Below are 15,460 nucleotides of genomic sequence, written 5' to 3'. Positions count from 1 at the left end.
TAAGCAGAATACTCTCACCCAGTCAAAAGATCAGGGCTAGATCCACCTCTGTTTTTTAGCTCACTGCATCATCCCAGCTCAGAACCTGGCTATATGCAAATTAGTCTGTTCCTGTCCCAGTGCATGATGGGAACAGGGCAAACCAAACTACCAAGCCAATTCTTACACTGGGAAGGAAACAAGCTACCGGGGACCGGTTTCTGGCATTTCAGCCGTCTTCGGCCCGGCTTGCTTGAATCCTGATGGTGCAATGAGCAAGGGACTCACATCTGAGTATACCCTTCCACGCTTAGGGTGGACAAAATATTTAACAACAAGGGGTGGTGATGGACAGAGTTTCTGAATTAAGCAGAATACTCTCACCCAGTCAAAAGATCAGGGCTAGATCCACCACCGTTTTTTAGCTCACTGCACCATCCCAGCTCAGAACCTGGCTATATGCAAATTAGTCTGTTCCTGTCCCAGTGCATGATGGGAACAGGGCAAACCAAACTACCAAGCCAATTCTTACACTGGGAAGGAAACAAGCTACCGGGGACCGGTTTCTGGCATTTCAGCCGTCTTCGGCCCGGCTTGCTTGAATCCTGATGGTGCAATGAGCAAGGGACTCACATCTGAGTATACCCTTCCACGCTTAGGGTGGACAAAATATTTAACAACAAGGGGTGGTGATGGACAGAGTTTCTGAATTAAGCAGAATACTCTCACCCAGTCAAAAGATCAGGGCTAGATCCACCACCGTTTTTTAGCTCACTGCACCATCCCAGCTCAGAACCCGGCTATATGCAAATTAGTCTGTTCCTGTCCCAGTGCATGATGGGAACAGGGCAAACCAAACTACCAAGCCAATTCTTACACTGGGAAGGAAACAAGCTACCGGGGACCGGTTTCTGGCATTTCAGCCGTCTTCGGCCCGGCTTGCTTGAATCCTGATGGTGCATGAGCAAGGGACTCACATCTGAGTATATCCTTCCACGCTTAGGGTGGACAAAATATTTAACAACAAGGGGTGGTGATGGACAGAGTTTCTGAATTAAGCAGAATACTCTCACCCAGTCAAAAGATCAGGGCTAGATCCACCACCGTTTTTTAGCTCACTCACTGCACCACGACATTTATTGGTGGGCATTGCTGTTCGGGCGGTTGTGGGCAATGTTAGTATTAATACTGTATGTTAGTTTCACAGAGTCTGGTTGGGATTGGGCTGGTGGGCTTGGAAATCCTTGAGCCCTGGGGGAAAGGGGTTGTTTTTTGGGTATATATTAGGGCAATGTGTTACTAGTTGCCTCTGTGGGGATTCACAATGGTACACCTTGCATTTTTACACTACCCCCTGTTTTCCCCAACCATTTGGGGCCAGTAGGACACAAGGCTGTGCTGCTGATGTTTGTGTTTGGACAACACCCCTTTGTTTTGGGGGTTGCCCATATGAAGTTTTATATCTTCCTAGTTGAGTCTTCCTGTTTCCCCTACGATGCAGGACCCTGTTGGAGGGGGGTTGGTGTGGACGATGTGCATGTTCGACTATTGGTTAACGAGATCCGGGTGGGTTGGGGCGTTATTGTTATCTTCTGGATATTTCTCTTCGTTCTAACATGGGTCATGTGATACTTACCTGGAATGTTCGGGGGCTGCGTACACCTTCTCATAGGTATGCTGTACATTCCTTTCTTAAACGTCATAACCTACACATAGCACTCTTGCAGGAGACACATTTAAATGCAGTGGAGATTACCAGATTGCAGCGCAGGTGGATTCCTCAGGTCATTCCTGACATGTTGAGAACCTTTGCATCTCTATCTGGGCTGGGGGTGCACTGGGGTAAGTCTTGCTTATACCCCTTTAATCCCGCTACGGGGGATCCGGGTTGGGAAGTGGACGGGACAGTAGTGGCAACCAGTGGCGTTCAGATATCTGGGCATACGCATTTATCACAATGATCAAGATCTTATGGATGGCAACATCACTAGGGCTGTTACAGCACTCAAGTCCCAGATTGCGTTCTGGAAGACGCTTCACCTCTCGGTTATAGGTCGGGTGGAATTAATCAAAATGGTTATGCTGCTGTGTATCCTTTATTATTTTTCCAATTTACAGCTTTACCTACTGGTGTTCTTTTTTTGCTCCCTGGAGGGGATTGTTAGAGATTTCCTTTGGAGTAACTCGCGGTGCAGGGTGGCTTTAGCGCAGCTGCACTTACCAAGGTCGAGGGGTGGACTGGCTCTACCCATTTTGGAGCATTATTTCCTGCTTCTCAAATACTATGGGTGGCAAAATGAGTGGAAGAACTACATTTATCGGACTTGGCAGAGCAGGATCCTCCGTATTCACTGGACAGGATTCTTTCCTTAGACTAGGCTCAGCCCCCTGGGACCTAGTGAGCCACCTCTCTCCTTTTTTATAATATATGCATATTCTAGGATACTTGCTGAAAGCTCCATTCTAGAGGGAATAGAGAACAGGAGAGAGATAAAAAGTGAGCAGAAGAGTGAGTCAGGACATAAAACACCAACTATTCCGGTGCAGATATGCTTCTGAATATCAATATATTATATAGTATGTAGCAATGTAATTGTATGCCACAGGTTGTCAGTGTTGGACTGGCATGTCAAGCAGTCTGGCAATGTGAGAAGGTACAGCTTGGTCATATTCTCCACCCAGGCTGCAATACAGCCTGGGTGGAGAGCATGCTATGTGCGCATGAATGTTTGGCCGGCTCGAGTCGGTCGGCCAAACATTCATGCGCACGTAGGGAATGAAAACCACTCCTCTCTTCCCCTGCTCCTTCAGCAAGGCAGCCCGCCCGCTTCCCAAAGCTGCTGTGCCCGATTTGAAAAATAAAAAATAGAATTATAATAACATTGAGTTATCATTTTTTTTTCTTACACTGCTGAATTGCAGTGGGGCAATACCTTTGTGGAGGGGTCGTCACCTATTCAATGTATCCCAGCAGTGCTGGTACTATCCTTTTCAAACCGAGAAGTGCGGAACACAGTGGCAGATTTATAATAACTGGCGCATCCTTGCATAGCAGCAGGGATGCGCCAGTTATTGTGGCTCATGGCAGACACCTCTTGCGTCACCATGGATGCGCCGCATTTATTGGATAAAACACCTCCTGCAATGCAACAGTGGCTCGCAAGTCTTCTGGCTGCTTACAATTTAGAAAAATGAATCTAAGCGTGGAAAGGTAGGAGGGGGAGACAGCTAGAATTTGGGATCCAATTCAGAGATGGAAGGAGGGATTGCTGATGGGTTGAATGTTTGCAATAATGTCAAGGTTGTCCTGTGATGTGTGTTTTTCCTTTCTGTGTAATAATGACTTGCCCATATGAGATAGAAGCTAGCTTAGGCTGTAATTATTTTTTCTTTTTTCTGTTTTTTCTTACGTTTTTCCTTGTTTTACTAGGTGTGTTAACGTTTTGCTCACACTAGACAGAAGTCTGATATCATTTGACTTGTTATTGCATTTCTTTTTATTGTCTTGTGCTGCGCTGTACTATATGAAAATGGCGGAAAAACTTTTTAATAAAAAAAAAAATTTCAAAAAGGATGTGCCGCATTTACAATGTGGCGCACCATGGGGCAAGAATAGACAGATGCCTGACGCATCTGCTGCCGTAAAGGTGACGCATTGCTGGAGTTGCGTCGCAAGCGCGATGCAGCTCCAGCAAGGCTCGGGGTGCCTCTATGCCTAACATGCTGCGTCAATCCTTACGCCTGCTTCAAGCAGGTGCAGGGTTTTGACGCAGCATGGCTGTAAAAGTGACTGAGTGAAATCTTGTAGATTTCACTCAGCCACTTTTAGGAGGCGTTCCTGCGTCGTAACGGTCCCCTCTGCGCCGGAACGCCCACATGTGGCGCAGGACTTTACAACGTGACGGATCTCCCTAGATGCGTCACGTTGTAAATACCCCGCAGCCTGGCACTGGCTTTTTGCTGCCCCTGCGTCACACAAGTGACGCAAATGTGGCGGACTGGGCTTGTAAATCTGCCCCTCAGTACGGGACAGTACTGCCTATTTAAAGTGTTGCTCATATATTCAGGGATATTAAACAAAGTGCAGCACCTTAGATCCCTTGCAAGCTCAGACACATCTTATTCATTCCACTTGACACCATACAAACTGTCACTTAACAGTACATTGAACAGACCGACTGTCGAAGTCCAAACACCGTATCACCAGACAGGGATGTACGTCTGTGGTCAGTGAGAAATCCCAGACTGTGCAGGAGAGGCAGCCAAGCTTGCATAATCGTGATGAGATCATATAAATATCAGAATTGAACAATATAACTCCATGCCACACTAGCTACGTCAATGCAGTTTATTTACTTTGTATTCTGCGACTTGTAGTCTTGTTTAGCCCATTAAAACAGCACTAAAAGTCCCAGAATGCAAACAAAAAACCTAAACTAGAGCAACTAATTACCTGGAAATCTGTGTAGATGTACGTAATACATCACAGTATAAGATGACATAACATGTACATGCGTATAAGACCGTGGGGACACCCTCACACGGGGCATACTGTCAAACTCACCTTTTGCACTTTCTGTTGTGTCCTTCTTTTGTATTCACTCTACAAGATCTTTAGAGAGGAAGCCAGATAAAGATGTCTGGAAAGAAATAATAATCTGATGAAAGACTGCACAAAGTTCTGGCAGCTAAGCAAAAAAATCCTGCTTGTTTAATATTTGACTGAGCATCAATCTCTCCTGCCCTGACGCAAATGCATGTATACACAGACTTGTACTTACGTGCATACGTATGATTACTCAGCTGTACTGACAAACAAAAAAATATAGACCTTCACACTTGGAGGAAGGCAACACAAAAACATGCACGCTTCTTTATACAAAGACACTGACACACACGCACGCGCACACACACTCTCTCTCTCTCTCATATTCTGTCTCCTTTAGCCTCATACTGACTCCAGCTGATGGATGCTGTTGTTTTGAAACTACAGCAGAAAGTCCAATGATCATAATTCACAGGCTCTCTGACTTCATCCGGGCTTCCAAAATTTACAGCAGCCTTTGAAAGTTTATTCCCAGCAGTAATCAAAGAGGTAGGCTGCTTTTAGTCAAAGCTTCCTTGGCTTTGCTTGTACATTTCCAATTGTATGGGTGCATAAAACGAAGATTGATTTACTATTGCACCTCGAATTGACATTTTTCTTAATGAATTGCTTTTAAATTTGTATTGTACAACTTGATTACACGTCATTTTTATCCATTTGTCATGTTTTGATCAGAATGTCCTAGGCCATGGGCAATTTAGGTACCTTCAATGTAGCCGCTTAAGCATGTAGAGGGGATGTTATAGCAAAATAAATGTTTATGTAGCGCTGACTTGTCCTTCTAGGTGCTATAACGTTCTTATTCACTTATGCCCTATTCTAGGGTGATTGTGCTGTATGGTGTGACAGTGTAACCTAATACCTCTCTTTTCACATCTAGCATTTTTTAATTATACCACTACCCTTGATCTTCTTAATAAAGTGTGTTTTTTCTAACGTTAGGAGGTATTTTTAAACTTCCTCACATGATAAATCCCATATGGTCGCAGATTCAAGAGACAACCCCTCCTGGTGGAGGAAAAGACACAATGATGTAATGATCAGTGGCTAAGTACGCCAACGGGAGGCATGCCTTTGGCCGAACAACCCTATTGAGGGTCTCACACCAGTTTTGGTGTTGCCCTCCCCCTCCTGTCTCAACACGACTCTTCCACTCCTTTTGATTTTACATGTTCATTTAAGGGAGGCTGAGTGGAACTTTAACTTCTCCCTCCCTCTTTTTATTCTTGAGGTATGGTGTGACAGGTCAAGGAGTTTCACTTCCTCGCAACTGTGAGGATCAGTGGCCTTAGTTCATCAGGCATGTGACAGGACAACTAGGAAGGATAATTACACAGCCTCAAGGACACACTTAAATGATATACACAATTTTTCGAATAATTTTCAGTTGTTGAATTTCATTCTTGGTAAGTATTGGGTCTTAATTATTCATAGCCAACACGTGTTTCATGGTGTTGGCTGTCTCGCCCCACAACTTCGTCAGGGCTGTTTTATGTCTGTATATTATCCCCTTGTTCTTTCACCCGGGATACAATCCCCTTCCAGTATGGTAACCAAACAAACCAGTAAAACTTGCAACAAAATCTCAAAGTTAAACCGCCTGTCAGTCTTGCGGTATGGAAATCACGCCTCCCCCCAAGACATGTATTTGAAAGCACCGTATCGTATCTCGTTCACACAAATTTGTCCTAAGCAGATCTTGAGGCAAGAACACCTTGGATCCAAGTGTTACTCGCCTTAGGATCTGCTTAGGATGAATTTGTGTGGACGAGGTATGATACGGTGCTTTCAAATACATGGATTGGGGGAAGAGGCATGATTTCCATACCGCAAGACTGCCAGGCGGTTTAACTTTGAGATATTGTTGCAAGTTCTACACGGTTTGTTTGGTTACTACACCAGAAAGGGATTGCATCCTTGTTGAAAGAACTAGTGGATAATATACAGACATAAAACAGCACTGACAAAGTCGGGGAGCGAGACGCCCAATACAATGAAAAACCTGTTGGCTAAGAATAATAAAGGTCTAATTCTTACCAAGGATGAAATTCGTCAACTGAAGATTTATTGCGAAATTGTGTATATAATTTTAGCGTGTGCTTGAAGCTGCTTAATTGTTTACTTAACCCTGGGGATTGCTTGGGGATGTTGGGTGGGCATTCCCTCTTTCGAAGCACTTCAGTAGGCGGTTGATCTAAGAGATATAGTGTGTACTCTTTACTGCGCACCTGATTCCTAAAATTCCCCCTCCATCAGTAGACACTTGTGAAGGATACCCTGAAAATATTTGTAATTCTGTGTGCAAAAATGGCGCCATTCAACATAAGAAACTGACTTACAAAATAGTTCTTTGCAAAAGCCTCCATTTTATCTTAATTGAATTTGAAAAAAATTAACATAGGAATTTCTTGCCATTATTTAGCAGATAATATCATTAAGCAATATGGACATCAAAGACCTCAAGTTTCTTGTATTCTGGGGATTCATTTTAAATTTAAGCTCTGCAATAAGTTTATACATTGGCGTATCTAGACCATGTGCCTGCGGTCAGGTAAGAGCGGGGTGAGGGGTGGTGCTGGCGTTTCCTGCATTAGCTGCAATACCGGCAGGTAAGATTGGTGGGGGGGCAGCAGCCCCTAAAACCTGTGCCACCCGGGACATACCGCCCTCCCCTTTCCTTGCCACTGAGTTTATAAAAGTGAAACCTTGAATAAAGTCCAAATGCAGACACCGATTAAAAAGAGGTGAAACATTCTGAAGGAGTTCATGACTGCTATATAATATGTTGAGAGATCCTGGTATGAGGATGGAAAAACAGAGTAGCCAACTGCACTTTACGCCCGCCAAGATTTACTCCTTTACTGATGTTTGACTCCTGCCTGAATTCATTGAACACAACAACTGAGAATGGTAGAAATAAACGGCATACATAGAACTATAATTCTAGGATGGCCCAATATTCATGGCTTCCCTTCAGATGCCCCTACCCATGTAGAAAAAAAAGTAGCAAGTGCCCTAATTGATGTCAATGAAAGAACCATTCAATAACTTAGGGCTAGATATAGGTAAATTAGATTTATCGATTCATAAATACAGAATTTTACCGATTCGGTATTCATGAATCGGTAAACCTAATGCAGGTAATCATTCGGTATCAAATACCGAATCAGTAGGATTCGGTATTTACCGATTCGGTAATTACCGAATCGGTATTTGCCATTGATTCCTATGGGCCTTGAAGCCCATAGGAATCAATGGCAAATACAGATTCAGAAATTACCGAATCAGTAAAAATACCGAATTGCCAAGGGGGACAGGGTGTCACTTTGACACCCTGTAGCACCCCTGTTTCTGGGTTGTGTGCCGTTTGTGTGCCACTTGGCACTGGTGTACATGCACAGATGTGCATGTACACAGGAATTCGTTATTTACCACCCAATAGTATTGGGTGGTAAATAACGAATTATTAAGGGCCTGTGGCACTGCTTACTGTGCCACCTACATCTGGATTTACAGAATCGGTAAATTTACCGTTTCGGTATTTTACCGATTTGGTAAATTTACCGATTCTGTAAATCTCAAGTCCCCTACATGTCAAACACCAAATACCGGTCTGTAACGGCCGAAATCGGCCGTTACCGACCGGTATTTGGTCTCCTACCTCTGGCCCTTAATACTATATATATAAAAAAAAATCATCTCTATGACAATTTAATTACACAAACAATGAAGTCCGAACTGTATCATCTCTGCATATAATAAACTTATTTTTCCAAATATTACAAACAGATGCAATACATATAATCAGTAATTATATACAGAATGTCTAAACAATAAAAATAAAATGCTCTGAGCAAAAGTGATCACACTGTGCAAGTGAGACAAAGAAAGACAAAAACGCCCGGAAGTATGATCCAACACAAAAGAGACTTAAATTGGGTGAATTAGGGTGTCTATATTCAGAAGAGCATCTCAAAATTGCTCATCCAATAGTCAATTAGTTTCAGTGTGTTCCCAAAAACGTTATTAATATTTGGAGGCAAATGCACTCTTTTTTTGCAGTGCAGCACCCACAGTTGCGGCACTGCGTTGCGTGAAAGAGCAGGAAGGACAGTGTCATATCTACACAGATAAGGCACTGCTGCTTTCTTCCCTAGTGCTGGTACTTTGTCTGGCTGCCTTGCACTACGCACTGTTGCACTTAAATGCAAAAGTGTGTCTAAGTGTGATTTCTAGAACAGATTTAATAATGGAAGGGTGCCTTTCCAGGACAAAATTCTGAGCTTAAACTTACTTTAAAACTGTTCCCATTTTGGGGCTGATTACGAGTAGGGCAGTCCACAGACTTTCAGACCTTCGGGGGAGTGACGGTGGCAGTCTCCCTACCACTCTATGACAAGAGGGGCGGTGGGACTGCCACAGACCCGCCGCAGCTGGCGGGGAACAGCTGTTCCCCGGTGGTGTTGCGGTGGAGTAGAGGCATCCATATGCTGGTGGGGCCACCACAGTCCTGCCAAGCATATTAGGAGTTCCTCTCCACCAGGGATTTCATGGCGGTTCCTCCTCCATGTAAATCCTGGTTAGAAGAAACAAAGGGGCCCCTACAGGGTTCCCTGGTGCTTCTGGCCCAGGTGGATGCCCACAGGGGGGCACAACATGTCCCCCCCCTGTGTGCATGCACACCAGTTCCTTCACAGCATGAACTTTTCAGTCCATGCTGTACAGGAACTGATTTTGGCGTTTCCAATGGGGTGCCCGTTTTTAGAGGCACTGCCAGGGGAATGCCAGAAAAAGCCCGCCAGACAGGAAGAAACTCCTAATCTGGAAGGCGGCCTTACCATAGGTTTGGCGGTGCTGTGGCGGGGCAGACCAGGCGCCGCACCGCCAAACTCATAATCAGGTCTTTTGTGTGCTGTTCAGCTAATTGGGAACAGATTGGAAAAAATGTTTTCTCATACTTTATGCCTGCCTCTAGGAGGAGTATTATTTTGGTGCAAAGCCCTGTCTATAAATGTTACTAGGACATCTCCTTGACACAAAATGAAGCAAATTATGTGCTACTTTGTGTACCTTTAGGCACCTTTCCAGAGCTAAATATGTCTGCCATTGCAAAGTAATCCCAAATGTATGCTTTGTACAGGTTTTCATCATATTTGGTGACTTTCCACTAGTGCAAAATGTTAGCAGATCTGGCCCTTGATCCCTAGGTATGGGCTTTAACCCTGTGCCATGACAGGAAGCAACATATGTGTATTTCTAAAAAGGGCCCCAATAACTAGCCTTCAGATAGTCACTATGTGTAATCCACAGAACATACTTCTAGCTTTGTGACTCTTTTTGATAACGCAGTCTGATGACATTGGATACAAATGATAAATTAATAGAAATTAAAACGGTCGGTAGCACAACACTCCACAAATATCAAGTCTGACCGTATAAATCATTCATTTCTCCTTTTTATGCCATGCCTTCAGTCAATACAGGTACAGCCAGTGAACACGTGTTTCGTCAAACAGGTGTTAACTCAATGTTTTCATCAGGGCTTTATTTCTAGTGATATGTGTATTTCATTGCTTTTACGTATATTTATCCATGTTTATCTGTACCATACTTTATATGCTGCTGTGATCAGCATGCTAGGCACAGTGAACACTCTTGAGAAGGATACCCTTCCTGAAGAATATAGCTGGTCCATTTTTTTTAACAGGCTTATTGCGATACTGATCACAATGGTGTACAAAATATTAAACAAACAAACATGGACGAATATTTAAAAGATGGGATATGTATATCACTAGAAATAGGTGCCCTGATGAATTCATAGGGTGCTTAACAGAAACAAGAAAGGGGGAGTGTCCCAGGAAAATTTAAAGACCTGCAAGGATATAGTCCCCTACAAATTCTAAAAAACAATAAAAAAAATCCTTGGGTCTAGAATGACTTTGCAAACAGGAGGAGACACTAAACGTTATCTCAAGGAGCTTGCGGGGGAATCCCTTTAAGGACGAAATCCCTCGCCCACCATAGGTGGCATGCTTCATCATCTGGGATTCTCCTCTTGGCGGGTACACCTAGTCCCGCAAAGGGCTATGACTTCTTCTCTGAGAGGAAGGAGCTCATGGATGCTTTATTCCTACACTGTTTAGGATATACTAAATCCTTCAGATAAGAAGAATAAAGACTGGTTGTGATGAGGGTGCAGTGCAACAAAAGAAACATTTCTAAAGTCTAGGTAGTGATGCTAAAACTAGAGAGTGATGAAATTGCCTTTATTTGCTCGTTCCAACTGCCAGGATTAAAAACAACGCACCTGCAGTATGGATTTACAACTGCACGTGTCAGACGAAAAACAGGTCTACATGTTTCAGCCTAGGTGACCCAAGATGGTGTCACGACTTTCGTCAGGACCTTGAAAAATGCTACTGCGTAAATAGCACGTGAACGTGATGAAAGTAAAAGTAAGACGTGAATACAAAACCAGAAATCTTACTGTTTCCAGTGCTCAATTTACTGGTCGTACCTGTGGTGTACAGATAAGGAGCCTCACCTCAACCTGGCGACAGCTCTGGGAAGGGGCACCGCTCTATCTGTCTGTACCTCAGGAGGTACTCGAGCTGCAACCGGAGGCATAGGGTAACACACAATTTAACGAAGCATGTGTTGGCTAGCTGGACTTCTACTGACTCAAGGCATGGAGTAAAAAGAAGTAGAGAATGGAATAAAAAGAGGAACTGGAAGAGAGCCATGTTATTTGTGGAGAGGTGCTCTAAAAACCCTTTAAAAATATTTTTGGGGGACCCTGTTTCATACCTTGGACCGTATTACAGATGACTGCGCCGGCGCTAATTGTTACTGTGCGCCAGAGTATGCGGCCGATGGCATTACAGAGGCTCGATTTCTAATGCGCCGTGATGTTGACGCAGACTTTGAACTCTGTGTTTATGTGCGTTTGCGCCTGTGCACATTTTGTATTAGTGCACAGGCGAAAACACACATAAACGCAAACATACTCCGGCACACAGCGACATATAGTGCCGGCGCAGTCATCTGTAATACGGCCCTTGGAGAGCAATGGAGTAGCTGATCTCTCAACTTGTTGAGCACCCAAGAGAAACTGTTGCTTGAATGGATAGCAGCATGTATCGGATTGCTATTTGCATCGATCATAGGCGTGCAGCCACTCTGCCTCTGACACATCTGTTATAAGATAAATAAGCAAATTGCCCTGCCTCCTTTTTTTTATCTCATTTAATTTGAGGATGATAAAATCGATTTTGTAGCACAAGTGAAACTATTAATATAAAAAAGCAATATATATATAAATGTAAGAACAAGATTATAGTCAGGGCCCGTGGAATAATGAATCAGGGGAGGACCACATTATGCAGCAGGTTTGACTAAATTATGCGGCAAGAAAAGGCAAATTGTGTGGAGTAAAGCGGCCTATTTTGTGATAATATCACTTCTGTTTTAGCAAATGTTTCACCTTGTACTATTTTAACACTCAAATACAACAATAAGGGAAAGAAAGATGACCAGTCAATCTTTGCACAGGGCCTTCCACTGTGCAGCGACACATCACTGCGCTTTGACACTGTTTGTTTTTGAGGCACCAGTAATACATTTTGGAACATTTAAAGGAAACTAGAGGGAGTATATCAAAATAATAGAGATTTATGGATATATCTCTTATACTCTCATTTGTGAATGGTGACCTCTGTGTATAAGGAATGCCTTTGTTTATAATAGGTTTGTAAGCATCCTTTTGCGAATACTCTTTTAGGTTCAAAAATACCAAAAATATTTGTACGTAAGTTTGTGTATAATTTGAATACTTTGGGGCAGATTTATGTTAACTGGCACATCCCCAGGGATGCGCCAGTTAACATGCGCCACAGTGCGCCACAGCTCCGCCAGCCATGGTGCGCCGCATTTATAATGCGGCGCACCATGGTGCAAAAACGGCACAGATGCGTGACGCATCTGTGCCGGAAATGTGGCGCATTGCTGGAGTTGCGTCGCAAGCGCGACACAGCTCCAGCAAGGCTCGGGGGTGCCCCATTTTAACAATGCTGCGCCAAGACCTACGCCTGCTTCAAGCAGGCGCAGGCTTTTGACGCAGCATTTGCTTAAAAGTGACTGAGTGAAATCTCATAGATTTCACTCAGCCACTTTTGCGAGGCGCACCTTCCCCGGAACGCCCACCCTGCGCCGGAACGCCCACAAGCGGCGCAGGGCTTTACAACGTGACGCATCTGCCTAGATGCGTCACGTTGTAAATCGTTCGTAGGGATGCGCCACGTTTACGCCGCCTTGCGTGACGCAACAGCGGCGTAAACGTGGCGCAAGGGCCTCATAAATCTGCCCCATTGTGTGTATGTATCTAATGTTGCTTGTGTGTATATTGTATATATATATATATATGTATATTTGTATTAATGTTATGTGTATATATATATATATGTGCTTTCAAAATAGTGACAAAAACTATATATTTCTGAAAAAGAAGGTACAATGGACAGAATAAATAATTAATAATGTGAAAAATTATTTTTCGATTGCCATTGTTGGACGAGGTTAACAGTATAAATTTACCTCATTAGTGTATGAACACATTAGAAAGAGATAATTAATGGTATATTTTTCTTTATTTGTTTGGATTATAGCCCTAACTTCTTTACTGACCAAAGTATTCCATCCAATACATTCATGTGACCGCTTCCCCATTGGCGACTACTAGATGTACTAAATAATCCACTAGCGCCATCTGCTGCTGAAAGTAACAAGACTCCCACAGAATGGAAAAATAAAACACCGTCTGCAGATAAAGTCACTGATAACTCGCCACGCTTGCTGAAACCTCAAAGGCACAGACAGACTGTTGTATTTCTTGATGCTTCATAACGGAAGCATTGCTGGAGCCAGACGGCGAGATTATCTGTGAATCAGCGCTGTCTCAACATGGGCAGTTTAATTTTTTTCATAAATAGCGCTGCAGCTCCTAACAACACACGGGCGGGCCTGCATTTATAGTCGGTCATTCAGTGCAGCGCTACAATAATTGCAGCGCTACAATAATAATTGCTGCATTGCCTCAACCAGAAAAAATATGCGGTGCCACATTTAGCATTAGTACTTTGTCGATGGTGTCATCGACTGGACTGGTGCTAAAGCAGCCATTTTAGTGCAATGCTAGACATTGGGGATAATTGCTTAATGGTAAGCTGAGTAAAATGATCAATTTAATGGCAATTACACATCCATACTAATATAATAAAGAGAGAGCCCAAACCTTTGAGGCGGGTAATCTCAGGAACCATAGCACCAATCACAATACCTAATACAGCGTTGGAAAGGGCAGTTGCAGCAGAAGGACATAGGCTATGCAGACGCCCACCATATACATTTAAAAGGTAAAAGAACCGTGCCAGCAAAGTAGTCCCTGGTGGGCGTGTCTGCGTTGTGCTGTGGACATGTGCTGGGAGGCATGACAAACGCTGGGGGCGCGTGGTACGTTCCGCCCTTCATGCCACGTCTCATATCGTGCGCTGTGGGCGAGTGCTGGGGGCGCGGGATTACGGAAAAAAAAAAGCGAGTGTTATGCCCAATATTTCATTGTTTTTTCTTCCCAGGTTCTGTACATTCCAGCTCTGGGTGTGCTTGCCCCGCGCTCCCCTTTACACTCTAAAAATGAATTCAACCCTGCTCCCTTTAAATACCCCTGCACCCCATAATCATAACCCACCCTTACTCCTTAAAGTACCCCCAACATCCTTAAACACCAACCCATCTTAACCTTATAAATATACCCTGTACCCCAAAACCCAAACCTATCCCTAAACCCTAAAAATACCCCTGTACCCCAAAACCCAAACCTAGCCCTGAACCCTATAAATACCCCTGTACCTCAAAACCCAAACCTAGCCCTGAATCCTAAAAATACCCCTGTACCCCAAAACCCATGCCTATCCCTAAACCCTAAAACTACCCCTGTACCCCATAACCCAAAACTATATCTGAACCATTAAAATACCCAAACACCCCAAAACATATACCTTAGTACCCCAAAACATGTATCCCTATACCCATACTTACCTTATCCAAACATTAAAAAAACCATGCTTTTACCATTCATGCATTTACAACGAATTTCGTTGTAAATGTATGCATGGTAAAAGCATATTAAATGTAATGCCATGCGTTATAATGGCATTGCGGAGTCATGGTACTTTCGTAATGAAAGTATGTGGAGTGTGTGGTATGCAGAAAGAAAGTTGTGGAATAATGGGTGTTTACCCTCCCCCGGTAAGTACCTTGGTGGCACGGCGGCCCACATCTCCAGCAACATACTCATATTTTTTCACCACCCATTTGAAAAATGCACAGGTCTCTCTCAATGATGGCCAGGACCGACATACACTTTTAGACACACCTCCCGCCACAAGTTCTAGAATTGCGAACTTTAGAGCTGGGGAGCTACGTTCGAATCTATGCATCAGCTCAACATTCTGTGATTCCAGGCAAATCGCTTTGTCTTCCCGTGCCTACCACAAATGAATGTGTTCTTCTGTAATGTAAATTGTGCTCATTCCATGTTGTCGAGTTCGCGCTATATAATATTGCAAGGAAAAATAAAGTAGGGAAACTCGAGTTCACACACTACTGAACGCGCACTCTTCACAGGCCTGTCACAGATAAGAAATGCTATCAAAACGAAATCCTACAAAACAATATACTACTGGTCGGCAGCAATTCATACCCAGACAACGTCGGGACGGGCTGCTAGTTTTAGGTATAAGTATGTCACAGGATTTTCCGCTTGCCCTTGTTTGCGGCTAGTTTCACTTGTTGTTAGGATTTCACACAAAGCCCGGT

This window comes from Lissotriton vulgaris, chromosome 9, assembly GCF_964263255.1.
Source record: "Lissotriton vulgaris chromosome 9, aLisVul1.2, whole genome shotgun sequence".
Lineage (NCBI taxonomy): Eukaryota > Metazoa > Chordata > Amphibia > Caudata > Salamandridae > Lissotriton > Lissotriton vulgaris.
Note: the sequence above shows the minus strand (reverse complement) of the source record.